The sequence below is a fragment of the Betta splendens genome, chromosome 13, assembly GCF_900634795.4.
Source record: "Betta splendens chromosome 13, fBetSpl5.4, whole genome shotgun sequence".
In the NCBI taxonomy this organism is placed as follows: domain Eukaryota; kingdom Metazoa; phylum Chordata; class Actinopteri; order Anabantiformes; family Osphronemidae; genus Betta; species Betta splendens.
The window spans coordinates 12,125,549-12,140,428 of record NC_040893.2 but is presented as its reverse complement, the minus strand read 5'-3'; positions in this window follow the sequence as shown (position 1 = coordinate 12,140,428).

Sequence of the window (14,880 nt, the reverse complement as noted above, 5' to 3'; positions counted from 1 at the left end):
TCCCATTTCACCTCCTCACACTCTTCTTCTTACTCTCATCATTCCCTTAACAGTTTCTTCATAGCTCCATCTGTGTTTGTGTCCATCACCGTCGCCACTTCTTACCCTCTGTCAGTTTGGCTTTTCCTTCTCCTTGTTTCCCTCCTTTCATCTCTTTCTTCCTCTAATCCCCCCATTTGTGCCTTATTCTCTGTGTTCGGCATCAGGTCCCAACTCCCCGACTGAGCCACCGGGGCCCACTGACAAATCGATACATCACTGTAATTGATTGTGTCGGGGCTCAAAGTGTCTAATGAGAGCACGCTCCTCCTCCTCCTTTTTGCATTTGGGCCCCAGTGCAGTGGAGTTTAATAGTTAATGGGCAGAGGTGTCTGTGTGCAGCGATGTGCTGCAGGTGGCGTGGAGGCGGGGGTTCGGGGGGAGCGTTTGGGAGGACGCTTTGGGGTATTGAGGGTTAATCAGAGCAGGTCCCGAGGCGATGGATTGGTGCAGATGGTTAATTAAGACAGGTATAGGCTAAGTGTAGAATCTGGATCCTTGGGAGACGTAATGGGGGAGAAAGGAGTGTGTGCGTGTGCATAGATTTCCGCTCCGGTGCACTTTTAGTGACTGTCGGATCAACCAGCGTCTTCAGGTTTTGATCTGCACCTGCAGTGAAGGGCCCCGACGCGCATTAAAAGCGAGGAACACGAGGACCCACCAAAACGCAGGCGTTGAAACAAACCACTTATTATTTTAGACGGGCGGAAAAAAGTGCGTAAGAGCAGAGAAGCGTCGGACGGAGGGCGATGCATGTTTGTGGGCCTGCGCCTCGTTGCATGTGCGCACACAGCGGGGGGTGCGGAGTCCTATGGACGGCGAATCATTATTATCAGCAGCCTGTAGGACACTAATGAATAACACGGGAGTGGTGCACGGGCTCGTCGCTCGCTTCCCTCTTCCCCTCAGTCTTCACACAGTGCGCTGGCGCCGCACTTCGTTTCTTCCAGCCTTAATGAGAAACACCTGTTAGAGCTGCTCGTTAGGCGTCTCTGTTCAGGCCCCATTAGACCACGGCCCGTCTCCCCTCTACGGCGCCGCGTCCGCCCGTATCTGCCGTCGACGCAATTTTTGACGCGCTTTTCAGACAGCGTTTTTGCTGTTTCGCAGCATTTAAGGTGTTTGTCGTCTGTTTGCGTTTTTTTACGGGGGGCATTCTGTGCAATGCAGCTCACACTGGAAAAGCTTTAGGTTTGTGATTCTGTTGCTGAACAGTGTCTGCAGTCTTTTATTACAGCAACACAGTCCACTCAGTTTATTTCTCTTTTTATCACTGGTGTTGGCTGCTTTAGTGGTTGTAAATAAACCTACGCTGTGTTTGTCTCACACGTGACCTTAGAACAGTAACACGGCCAACTTAAACCACATTTATGAAAGTTTCACATTTTTATTTCCGTTTTATAGTTATTTAATATCATTGGGAAAATCTACTGATGAAGCTAAACTAAGGCAAACTAAGTTCTAGACCTCACGGCGCACGGACACGTTGCAGGAGCTTATTGGCGTTTGGAGACAATTCCAACTTCTGACAGAGCAGTAATAAAACCTGAAGGGTCATATTTCAGCAGTAGCTGCTTTTTTACGCAGCTAATGATGCTTAAGTGTAACGTTGTCTTCCAGCTCTAGAGACGATGCTCCACATACAGTACAGAACTTTATTGAACGACTTTGGAATTTCTAGGATCTAATCCCGCTTTATCTGCCAAATATTTCATCATTGTAATTTTTTCTCCTCCATCTTAAATGTAAAAAATGATGTAATGAGTAATACAGAACTTTGAAGCGAAATATATCCAATCAAATGTGATTTACAAGCCACAGTTGGTCATTAAGTAGTGGTAATTATTGAAGTTCTATATAACGAGTAATTGATTACATTTTTGCATAATGTGCTCACCACTGTCTGTGCATTAAGTGTATTTCATTATCATTGTGTGAAACAGTGAGTGATATACTGAGGATAATGTTCCTGATCCTAAGCCAATGGGGAACATTAACTTCCTCGTGGTAATGATGATGAATGCTGGCTGACTGCATATAATACATGAGCAAGTGTAGCTCCGTGATATTAAACTCCACCGGCTTTTTTCACGGTTTCCATTAAGTTTTCCTTTTTTATTTCTTCATTTTGAACCGTTTTCTCTCCTCTCACATCCAATTGTAGTCCCTGTGCCATGGTTTTGCTCATTTCTCTGTGCGGTTTGTGCTCACGTGGCTGTTTTTTTTTTCTTTTTTGACATTTGCCTTCATTTTTCAGCCCCTGCCTCCTAAACGCAGTAGCGGCTGTGGTGAGTCTGTACTAGACTGTCAATGAGATGATTAATCGCTTGTTTGTCTGTCTTGCTACACCCATCCTGCACATCCTAATTAAAGATATTTCTGCTGATGCGGTGGCCCCACCCCTGTAGTGCTGTTTACACAGCTGATTCTAACAATGCTGGTCTTGCTGAGGGCTGTTAGCTGATGCTCCGCAGTGGTTTGATGAATGTCTCTAAAGTAACTTTGTAATGAGGACGGGGTGATTATTTCCATGAAGATGTGCATGTGACGATCATTTTTAACAGAAATGTGTCTACACAGTTCATTTAGCAGGAACATTTGGAAGGAGACGTTTGATGTCCGCTTTATACGTCGTCATGTTAAATGTCATGCATGATGGTATAGAAGATGCACTTTGTCAGCGTCTTCATAACTGCAGTACACGATCGTAGGTAAGCATCAATATAACTTATACTCATACACTATTACTACTATGTGTATGACATATTTGTGCATTGTTAATCTATCTGGTAGTGGAAAGATTTTCAAAAAGCAAAGACAGTAGTGAGCGCCAAACGCCCCAAGGAGCTGACACAACCCCTAATGAGCTGCAATAGAATTATTTATTGTTTAAAAATTATTATTATTATTTAAAAAAACGAATCTACGCCAACCTTCACATGTACGGCATCAAAAACTACATAACTGGAAATGTGCATGAGTCTACGGTAGCTGCCTGGTTTGCGTAAGTACTTTTCTACAGCTATTAAGAGGTGAAACAGGGAAATTTACGTAATTATGTGACAACGGTCTTTACTCCCAGCGAAAAAAGGGGGATACCAAATATGTGTAAAACAATGCAAACATACGGTATGTCCTATAACAACGGCTCTAGTCCTGTTAGAGGATCTGTTAGAGGCGCCCGACACAGTGAGAAGTCCACATCCAGCTGCAGAACAGCCTGGGGTTCCAGCCACGGGGACATTCAGAAGGTCGGGTAGTGGACCCTGAGCCGAGCCATGTCAGCTCTGTGGGACGCAGTCATCTGTACAGTATGTCAGCAGGGCATCAAGTTCCCATATAATGCGTTTGATCAGGGCAACATTAAAGCACAGTTTGCAGTGACAGCCAGTTTACCTGATGTAAGTGGACCCATCGACTGGACACATCGTTGCAAAAGCACCGTCAACGGGTGAAATGACACATGTCAACAGAAAGAACCTGTGCGTCCCCCAAATATCAGCCTGTCTTCACTAGTTGGTGGTTTAATGTAAAGACTTCCTATCCTTTGTCATATCAGACCACTTTTATATATTGTGTGAAAGCTGGAGCATTGACACCTGCACACATGGTCCAACTTAGTGTACTTAGTGTCACGGGAGGAGTCTGATCCGCTCAGTTCTACTACGTTGATTTAGGATGTAAGAAGAAAGCGTGCACAGATTCGTACTTAGTAGCGACTGATATATCCAGATTTATTTGAGATTTAGTAGAAACTCCATGAAGTCTTTGTACAGGAGGCCCCTGGTAGATAAGGTACAGCCATGCTAAATGAACTGTAGGCCTCCGTGTGCCAGAATCAAAACAAAACTGTGAGAAGGCAGCTGTACGTTAGAAGGTTCTCCTCCAATTTAATTTACAATTAAAATGGCTTTAGTTTAGGATCAGATCATTTTATTTATATAAATGTAAGGCATTTTTTTACATACATACATTTATTTACACAAATGTAAGTAAAATCATGCTGCATTGGACAACGTGCACAACCAAAAAACTAATTGAGTTTAAAAGGTTAAATTATTGATTGCATAAATAAAAGCTTATCTGGGATAAAGCGACTCCTAAACCCAACGTGACACAGACCTCTCACTCTGGTAACTTTAAGCTTTCAGCAGCATCGGCAAAGATTAATTCGGTCCTATTGTCGAACTGCAACATCAATTAACCAGCTGTCATTAAGGTGGAGAGCGCATGATCGGCTTTTGATCAGCTTTATTTCAGTCGACACCGGTCCATTAAAATATGCGTGGATCACTTTGGGACATCTCTAATATGTGCATCACTGTTTGTTGCAGCCTTGTGTTAAGGCTAAACAAGCAATCAGCGGCTGAAATTTCCACAGTATTGTCATTAACACTAGAACTACTGGGTTTTCTAAATATACCCATTCCCACTAGAAGGTGGTCAAATGATCTGCTCGGCTAGCTGAGACCCTGAATCATCTGTGAACAGCTGCCTTTGTTAGGTAAAGAGGGCCATCACTGACGCACTCTAGGTGGTGGGTTGCGTGGGCTTGCTGACCCTGCTCCTGTCTGCAAGGCTGCACAGTTCCTATGAGTCTAAGAGTGACATCCACTGTTACAATGTTCAACCGCTATGTGCTTGGATTTACAACGTGAAAGGACGAGTGTCATTGTTGCGGTCTCACTGAAGGAAGCAATAAGATATCATCATCAATAATACAATAAGACAGTTTTAGATCCTTCTCAAATGTGGCGAAGCTTTGTATATTTACAAAAAAAACTAGTTCAAATATTGTTTGCACTGTAACGTCATCAAAAATTACAGAAAAGATGACAGTACACTCATCAAGTTTTAACAAATGTGCAATAAAAAATATAAACAGAAAACGCTTGAAAACGTTTTTTATATTCCGTTTATTTCGTTATTACTGCTTTCACCGTAACACATAAAGTCATTGTAGAGCTACAACCATGTTCCTACAAAGTTAACCAGATGTTTATTTCGTTATTCCCTCTTTCATGTCCGTCTGTTGAATGAAAGTGGGCGTGGCCATCCACGTAACAGAGCAGGGACACTGGGGGAAGGGGAAACGCTCATCAACACGCAGGACAAAGATCTGCGTTTCTCTGCTGCTACAGCCTCGGCTGCGTTGGGTTGTTAGTGTCCCTTTCACCTCTACCACATGAAATGTGTTCCTGCTAAGTGTTGATCTTGAGCTGCTATCAGAATCGTTTTTATTCGCCAGGTTTGAACTGGGCAAACATTATTTTTATTTACAAAAAAATTAAAACGTTCACATGTGATTTGCCCGCTTTGATGTAGACAAAATTCTTGAAAGAGTTTTACATTACATCCCGTTTATTTCGTTATCCCCACTTTCATATCTGTCTGATAAATAAAAGTGGGCGGGGCTATCAGTCCCGTAGCAAAGGTAAGCGCTGACTGTGGGGGCTGGGCGCATCAACATACAGGACAAAGACCTGTGTTCCTCTGCCACAGCCTCCTCTTTCAGCCTGTTGCTTTGGGCCGTTATTCCCCCACTTACTGGAGCCACATGTTGACAAAGTTGAACAGCCGCTTTCATGTAGACACCAAACTCTCAGCATTTTACTTTACATTCCGTTTATTTCGTTATTAATATACATGTAATTGCAAATGCTGCTCTGAGCTCTTTTACTTTGATGAGTTTTGTGTCTACATGAAAGCGGGCAGAACAACGTCCATGCGTGTGTCACGCTGAAAGCGGCTGGTGAACCTCTTGGGAACATGGCTGTAGCTCTGCAATGACTTTATGTGGTACAGGTGAAAGGGAAAATAACGAAAAAAAACGGAAATATAAAACAGAAACGCTTTCAAGCGTTTTCTGTTTAAATTTTTTATTGCACATTTTTTAAAACTAGATGGGTGTACTGTCTTTTTTCCTAATTCTTAGTGACGTTACAGTGCAAAGCGTATGGGATTTTTTTGTAAATAAAAATAGTTAAATAAATGGAATATAAAACGGAAACGTTTCAAGCGTTTTCTGTTTATATTTTGTAAATAAAAATAAACCCGGTGAATAAAAACGATTCTGATTCTGAAAGCAGCTGATCAACTTCGTAGGAACACATTTCATATGGTACAGGTGAAAGGGACACTAACAACCCAACGCAGCCGAGGCTGTAGCAGCAGAGAAATGCAGATCTGTGTCCTGCGTGTTGATGAGCGTTTCCCCTTCCCCCAGTGTCACCGCTCTGGGACGTGGATGGCCACGCCCACTTTCATTCAACAGACGGACATGAAGAGGGAATAACGAAATAAACAGCTGGTTAACTTTGTAGGAACATGGCTGTAGCTCTGCAATGACTTTATGTGGTACAGGTGAAAGGAGTAATAACCAAATAAACGGAATATAAAACGGAAACGCTTTCAAGCGTTTTCTGTTCACCCAAACTAGATGGGTGTACTGTCATCTTTTCAGTAATTTTTAGCATTTGCATGTTGTTGTATATGAATAACGAAATTACGTTTGACAAAACTGTGAAGAGTTCCGTGTCTACATGAAAGCGGGCAGAACAACGAACGAAATAAATGGAATATAAAACCGAAACGCTTTCAAGCGTTTTTTGGTTTATAATATATTTTTAATTGCACATTTGTTAAAACTAGATGGGTGAGCGGTGTACTGTCGTCGTTTTCTGCAATTTTTAGTAACGTTACAGTGAAATAATGTGTGAACTTTATTTAGTTTTTTTGTAAATAAGTAAAGCAGCAAAACTGTTTTATTGTCTTGTTAATTTTTTTTATTGCTTCCTTTGGTGAGACCGCAACAATGACACTCGTCTTTTCACGTTGTAAATCCAAGCACATAGCGGTGGAACATTGTAACAGTGGATGTCACTCATAGACTCAAAGGAACATGAGTAGGAACCCTGCTCTGCCTTGCAGGCAGCAGCAGGGTCAGCGAGCCCATGCGTCCCACCCCACAGAGAGCGTCGGTGATGGCCCTCTTTACGTAACAAAAGCGGCTCTTGGCAGGGTGCCAGCTGGAGCGTGGCGGACAAGTGAACACCCAGCCGTAGTTAGGGGTATATGTAAAGGTGTACGTCCCTTAGTAGTTCTAGTGTTAAAGAGCTGCATAAAAACTTAAGCTGCTTTTATCCTTCTAAGGAAAAGAGGGAGAATGCTGGCACATAATTAAATTAGATGAAAGGAGGGGAATTGGAGACTTCCTCCTCTTAAACACAAATGGCTAAATCAAAACCTGAGGCTGAAGGAGGGACCGACGTTACAGGATTGGGGGTGCAAACGTCGCCATCCATGCCTCCGTCCTGCTAATTTTCCCGTTGTCATCGTGTCTCTACTCTCTTACTGTTTGCACAACCTGCGAAGGATACACAGGCATCGTCTGCAGATCTGCCCTCTCGTCCATCCACCATTCTCAGGTCTTAAGCTACATTTTTAATTTCACTGCTCATTCCACCTTCCCCTCAGCTAACCCGCCTCCTTCTAACGTCAGAAAAAAAATGTCAGGACCTTGAAAGCACACAGAGTTTCAAGTGTTCGCTGTTGCTGTTGGGCCCTGATGTCTAAAGCCTTATTGATTCAAAATATGAAATCCATCATACCTGACATTGATCTGTTTCATCATGATCCTTTTATATGATCCGTGTAAACACTGGTTTGAAGGAGGGCATGATGCAAGGGAATGACTTGGAGGAAAAAAAAAATCCTGTTTGTTAGATTGAGCTCTGCCTTTAATGTCTGGGAAGGGTTTCAGTCGGAGACGAGATCCACCACTGCATCAAACTGACACTAATGGAAGCTAATGAAGTTATCAGAGAAAGGTTTAATAGTTTGCCGGGTGGGACTTTCTGGAAACTACTTATGCAGTATTTATAGTTTTTTTAATTCAGTCAATTTTCCTGATTTTTTTTTCTTCACCAATTCGACTGGGTGAGTGATAGGGTTTAACCTATTGCCAGCAGCCAATTATCCACAGTTAGCATGAAGATGAAAGTGAGAGAAACGGGAAAGTGCATAATTAAATTCAGCGCTAATAAGTTACCGTGGCTGCCTAGTTAGCAACGTTAGCTTAGCAATGAAAGCAAAAAGGCATTTTATGAGAAGGTCTTTTCAGATCTGTTTATGTTGGCAGTGAATCACAAGTAACTTGAAATGACAACTGGAATATGTATAGTAACTACAATACTGAAATTTACCTTAAAGAAAAGGACTTTGAGTCTCCTCATAAGATCGACGTCCCCGGACGACCGGGTAATTGAAGAGTATTTATCAGATGGAGTTCATACTGTCTGGAGGCTTTTTGTCTTATCTACACATACTTTAGCTGCACCATGCAGCCATTTCCCACCATCTATTAATTTTACCTGGACAGCAGACGTCTCTGCCACAGGAGCACTGCACATATACTTCTGGACACCGGTGTTTCATTTCTCCCACAGTAGCATGAGAGGTGGGGAAAGGAAATTCCAGAGGTAATGCTTTCTGCCTATTTGTAGTCCTTGGTGATAAAGAAGCAGAGGATGTGAAGGCGGAGCGGAGTAGGGAGTTGGATGTCGATGGGGAACGAGAGTCAGAGGAAATGGGCAGTGGTGGAACGGGAACCAACGAAGAGCAAAGTGGAGCTGTTATGGGAGGTTGATTCTGTTTGAACGGCGGCGTGGGTGTCGGCAGTTGTCTTGAAGTTGAACGCGCGTTGTCACGCCGTGTCCTCACAGCGGTGGGCAGAGTTGTGTTTTTGTTGGTATTTACTCGTTCTTCTCTTGGCTCCCGCGTGTACGCGTACGTCGGTACCAAAGCCTTTTGTCCCCACCAACTTCACCACAGACCTGGGGGAAGCTGGAGACTGCTAATTAGCAGCACAGAGGGAAGCAACCCCGGCGGCCAATCAGATCTGCTTTTGATACCGCTTCCCCTGAGATGCCATTGAAACCCGGCGACAGAGTCACCAAGGCAGCGAGATATGATGTCAACAGTTTTGGGGTTACAGCATGATTGTAACTTTCATGTGGATTGAGATGAAAGTGAGTGAGCATGTCCTCTCCTGTGCCACTCACGTCTCTGACAGTTCTTCGCCTGCAGTCTTATTTGCTAATTTACTGTTTTCAGAGGCAAAATGAGGAGGAGATGGTAGAGACTGGTTCATTCAGAGTGCACGCTGGAGATTTGCACCCATAGACATACAGTACTGAACAGTACTGACCCTGATTTTATCTCTGGACAGATTCAGTCTGACAGTTTCCTCCCGAGTCCAGATGAGATAATCCAATTGACTTTGGTTCTTAACTCTAGTTAAGATGTAGACCTTACAGTGGCATCAATAATCTCATCAGGAGGAAACAGTAACCACTAACCATCTCTAATTCCACAAGGGAATATTAACAGTCTTCCCTGGTTGCGTCTTATTTCTACCGCTTTGAGGTTGAGAAATCGAGGCTTCAGTGGAAACACTGTAACTAAGGAGATCCTGACGAGAAGAAGATGGATGCCACGAAAGAAAACACGAGACAAGAAATGTGTTCAACAGGTATTTCTAAAAGATACAATAAGACAGTTTGTGTGTGGATGAAGCTTCACACTGTAACACAACGGAGTACGGAGTAATAACTGTAACGTCTAAACGGCAGCAGGTGCAAAGGAGCAAGTTGGCAAACTGATAAATTAGCTACAAGACTTGAACTACCTATGCAAAGTGTTTGAGTGCAGGCAGGTGTATTCATCTCTGCACAGCGGCACCAATGGTCACGCAGCTCTTTGCTTTATCAAAGCAATATTTCATTTTTTTGACATTTACAGTAGATAATGGTCTCTTCATTTTTTTTTCTTTTTTAGTCTCACAACTTTGTTTATAAATCTGGATTTATGACATTTGCAACGTACTGGACATGTTGTTGTGTACATTTTACAGCGTCTCAACCTTTTTGAACCTGGACTTGTGCTGTACCACATTGTCAGGTACAGGCCACATCAATGGACATCTCACTCTCTGACACATCTGAGCCCTTTAAAAGAAGTGATTCCCACAGCTTTAATACTGGCTAAGTGCCCAGATGGGAGACCTGATTTAATTTTTTTTAAATCCCTTTCCTAATACTGACAATGTGTTTGTTGCTTTAATCCTCACTTGTCTTGTTCCCATGTTGTTTGGGTGATCAAAGGGATTATGGGTAAAAGCAAAAGCCAGTCCACCTGGATTCACCCAGTCACCTGTTGACACTGGCACTGGAGTGGAGATCAAACAGTTACAGGCCTTAACACAGTTGTTTTGCTCATTGAAAGGTTGTAGTTGAATAAACATTTTCACATGAACCAATCTTTTGCTTATTCTTTTTATTACTTACTTCCTAGGTTTGCTGAATTTGACTCTGACCTCACAGTGGCACAGTAGAGTGCTGCTTCTTCCAAGCAGTGTCTGTCTGTGGCTGGGTGTGAAATTGCTGTTAATTATCTCAGACCTAATTGTGCAATATGTTGTAGACACAACATTTAGTTATGCGCTAATAGGACTGTGTGATTGGAAAACAATTTCATAGCATCTAAATTAACTGCATTGACTTTCAGGTTAGTTTTTACACTGTAAAAACAGATGTGGTAAAATAAGTTGATATTATTTACTGTTGCTCTGGTTCTTCATAAATTACATTTAAATTAGCATTTAGTTTTTTTCCCAGGTGAAACCTAGAAAATTGCTTCGTAATCTAAATGGTTCTAATTTTTTTACAGTGTTGGTTCAGTTGGTTTTGCAGCGGGGCTGTGTGTACCTACTCATCGAGAGGAGCTTGCTGGTTCTCCTGCCAATGATAATTAAATGATGGCGTGATAGTGTTGCAACAACCCCTTCAGTGAATGTGAAAATGAATGGACACGAAAGCACAGGTGTCTGTATGAGGGTGTTACCGTCAGTAATAAGCATCTGTTTCATTTCAAGCAATGTGATCAGCATCCCCGCCGATGGCCCGCGCTGCCTCTGCACACTTCCAGCTGTAGCATCTGCCACTATCCACTCGCTGCTGTGGTTATAACTCACCGTGGCACATTTAAGTCGTTACTAATCGCTAACAGCTTCAGGTCTAGTATATTGAGCTTTGCAACAGCGGATATTGCACCAACGATCGTTATGACGCTCTTTATGTACTGAGGGTAATTCATGGGACGGTCTGGTCACGGTGACTATTTTGCCTCTTTCTTCACAGCTTGAATATGCAGCTGCGTTATGGTAACGCTGCATTGGATGGTTAAATGTGCATGTGTAAGTGTTAGGCCCAGCGGCTATCACCATGTGCTTCACTCTTGTGACTTTCTTGTTCCACTTCACCTAAAATATACTTCAGAGAGAACCCATTAACTCTCAGATGATGCGACCATATTTACTGGTTGTTGTGAGGTGAAGCACTATCTCACATCATAATAACTGATGACCACAACTCCAACTCGGTGAGCAGAAACCAGTTAAAGTGACTTCTTGACATAGAAGACTACTCAGCGCTGTATTACGTCCAGGTCACTGAACTTAATTTTTGCCATTATTTGTCCTTCCTGTTGTAAAATCTGCAGCCTGGAAAGTGTCTGAGCTTCTTTCCTGAATTGATTTCCAATCCCGCTTGTCCCTGACTGTCTCTGTAACACTGTGTTGAGGAATGTTCCCCTTGATTTCTTCCATTTGCTTCTTCTGAACCTCCTCCAATCTGTGTTTATTTTCTGCATCCAGTCACAGCCATGAACGCTCCACTGGGTTTTCAAGTGCCAGGGAATGGCACCCTTCCTGCTAATGAATGTGCGCCTTGTGCTGGAGACCGACTGAACTGTAAGATGCATACTGTATGACTCTGATAAAACCCTGACACACACGCACACACCCACATACACACAGCTGGTATCCTTTTTTACCAGGGACATCCTAACTAATGAAGGCTCTTCCCTTTAATGGCGAGTCAATGAGCCATCCACGAGATTCATGAGTCTGAGTTTGTGAATGTGTGCGCATGTGTTTGCCATCAGTAAAGGCTATGCTTGCAGTTGCAGTGTGGTGAGTGTACTGTAAGTATTATGAATGAAGTATTTGTGTGATTAACATGCGGTACAGTACAGGTCATAGTTCAGTACCAGCCCAACAATTTCAGCTTAGCAGGAGAATCGCCAACTGATTACTAAATTATCATTACCGCTGCCAGACTAAGTGCTGGATGGTCAAAAAAGTCAGGACTAACAAATGTCCTGCAGAGGAGGTGAGTCTGGAGAAATCTAACGAGATACCCAAGACCTGCCCTCAGCATTGTGTGGCAGTAGTGTTGTTCCTGGTGCACAAAGTGTTTGGTATTTACAGTCTTTAACCTGCACAGAGCTACAAGATTGGCAGAATGAAAGGCATCACCTACCTGCTGGTTTGGACTGATCACCTGGACACACAATCTGGAGGCTTAATTGGTGCTTTTATTCCGAAAGTCTTTGCTGCAACAACTGATCCCCTCTCGGACTGGACCTCCCCTCGAACTGAGCCCTGCCTGTCAGGCTTAATGTGGGCTATAACCTACTGTGTCATTATCAGTGTGGATTACAGCTTACATCCTCGCTGAGTGCCATGGCACACAATTACAACCCATTCAATTTACCCTGCAACTATGGAAAAGACTGAGCGAGCACTAATGATATCCCTGGATGCTCTAATTGACACTTTCAACGTTAATGCAAAAATTAAAACCACTGAATTGGCAAACTGGGAGAAGACGCTGCAGCCCTGAGTACTATATGGATTTTCTTTGTTACAAAACCTTTACAAAGCTCAGCTTCCCTGTCAGCTCGAATAAACGAGACCAGGTTTGTTTTTTGTGTTCACCCAGTTGGCAGTCGGCTTGCGCTCGCCTATGAAGTTAGTTTGGTGGACTGTGGAGCCTTGCTGGCTTATTAAAAGTAAAGCCTGGGACTGCATTCTTCAGCCATCATAACATGGCCATGAGTTTAGATGAAAAACAGCATCTGTCTTCTGTTCTCCAGCAAAGAGGAATCTCAACTAAACTGTCTATGGAGTAAATAATTGACGACACTGGACGGATGAGTATTGTTAGTTTAAAGGCTAATAAATATTTACAGTACAGTAACCTTCCCTTCCTGTCTGTGGAGCAGCTGTATATCATCATCCTGACTGGATTTGATGGATGCAGAGGTCTTTTATGGTTTAATTGTGTGTTATCCATCCATCCATTATCTTGACTGCTTGTCCTTGTAGGGGTCGTGGGGGTGGAGCTGGAGCCAGTCTCCGCTGTCGCTGGGTGAGAGGTGCTGTTCAACCTGACGGACAACCATTCACACCCACACCGCCCTAACTTTAAAGACTCCAGCAGAAAAGACAGGATGTCTTTAGATGGTGGGAGGAAGCTGAGTACTGTACCTGGAGAAACCTGGGATTTAAAACTTTTTTTTTTTTCTGGAGTCCCTAGTTTCCTTCCACAGTCTAAAAACATGAAATTAGGTTGACTTGGGGTCTTGATTGGCGTCCGATTCTAGACTGGGAGTCAGACTGGAACATATAACTAATAAGTTTTACTGTAACTAATACAGTACCAGCTGGTATACAGTGAACAATTAAGTGTTGAATCTGGCCTAATCAGAAGCACTGCAGTCAACAGAGTCAATTACTATGCTATTAATGTGTGTGTGCATGATGAATATTTGATGCTCGGACAAGCTCCTCTCTCAGATCATGACATCATGTTGGTACCAGAGATCTCTCTGCATAATACATGAGGTCAAACTACCACCGGTCCAAGCCCTTGTCCATTCCGCGTTTTAATCTTTGTGATGATCTTGTGCTTCGAATACTGAAAAATTTGGATTCAGATTGACTTGCAATTTTTGTGCCTAGTATTTAAAGTGAGCTTGCACAACAGCTAAGGGCAGTAATTGCAGCTAATGTGGCAGGTTTGAAATTGAACATGAGGCTGTCCCTTGTGTAGCAGATCTGCAAATCACAGTGTCTCAAGTTTAACCAAATCAAAATGGGGGAAAGAAGAGTGTCGGCCCGTACGGTATGTGCATTTTAGTGAGCGGGATACTGACTGGTCTCACAGACCCCCACAGAGAGGCAGAGAGGAGTTCTCAAAGTTGTCCTCTCTCTTTCCTCTCCACATTTTGCTCTTAACAACATGCTGGCATCAAGCTGTGCAACAGTGTGTGAGAGTGAGAGAGACAAAGCATGAGAGAGAATCAAACGCTCTGTAATAACTGGCCCTAATTGTGACCAGAGGGAGAAAGGGAGATATTAGCTGTCATAAGCAAGTGTGCGTGTGTGCATCTGTGTGTGGTATAGTGACGCCTTCTTGTGTGTGTGAGCGTGAGAAGAGGACCTAGAACTAGAACAGAAGGAACGTGTGCATGTGAGCGGTGATGGTTGAGCGGCCGCGATCGCTCCAAACACCCCAACTGTCATTAACATGTGCGCGACTCTCATCATCATCTAGAAACACTCGCTAACACATTATTAGCCAGTGGCTGCTGACAAATACAAGTGAAGTGGAGCCAGTTTTCGTTGGTTCTTTCCTAGTTATCGTCTGTGACATGTGATGGTCATTAATAAAATATATCACATTTGGGAATTTGAGGAGCAACTATTTAAATGGTTGGTCAGGATGCAGCCTATTGGAAGCACTTTGCAGACATTTAGTGCTTCCAGATGTTTTATCTTTGCAATGCTGCAGTTTTAATTTCTACCACCTCTAAATTAAGTGTTTTCTGGTGCCAATTTGATTTATTTTGCTCTATAATAAGCATCACAGAAGACACTTGTTAAACAATTAGCATAGTGGGGCAGGACTGCTTCCAATAGAGTCATTTGTCCTCATA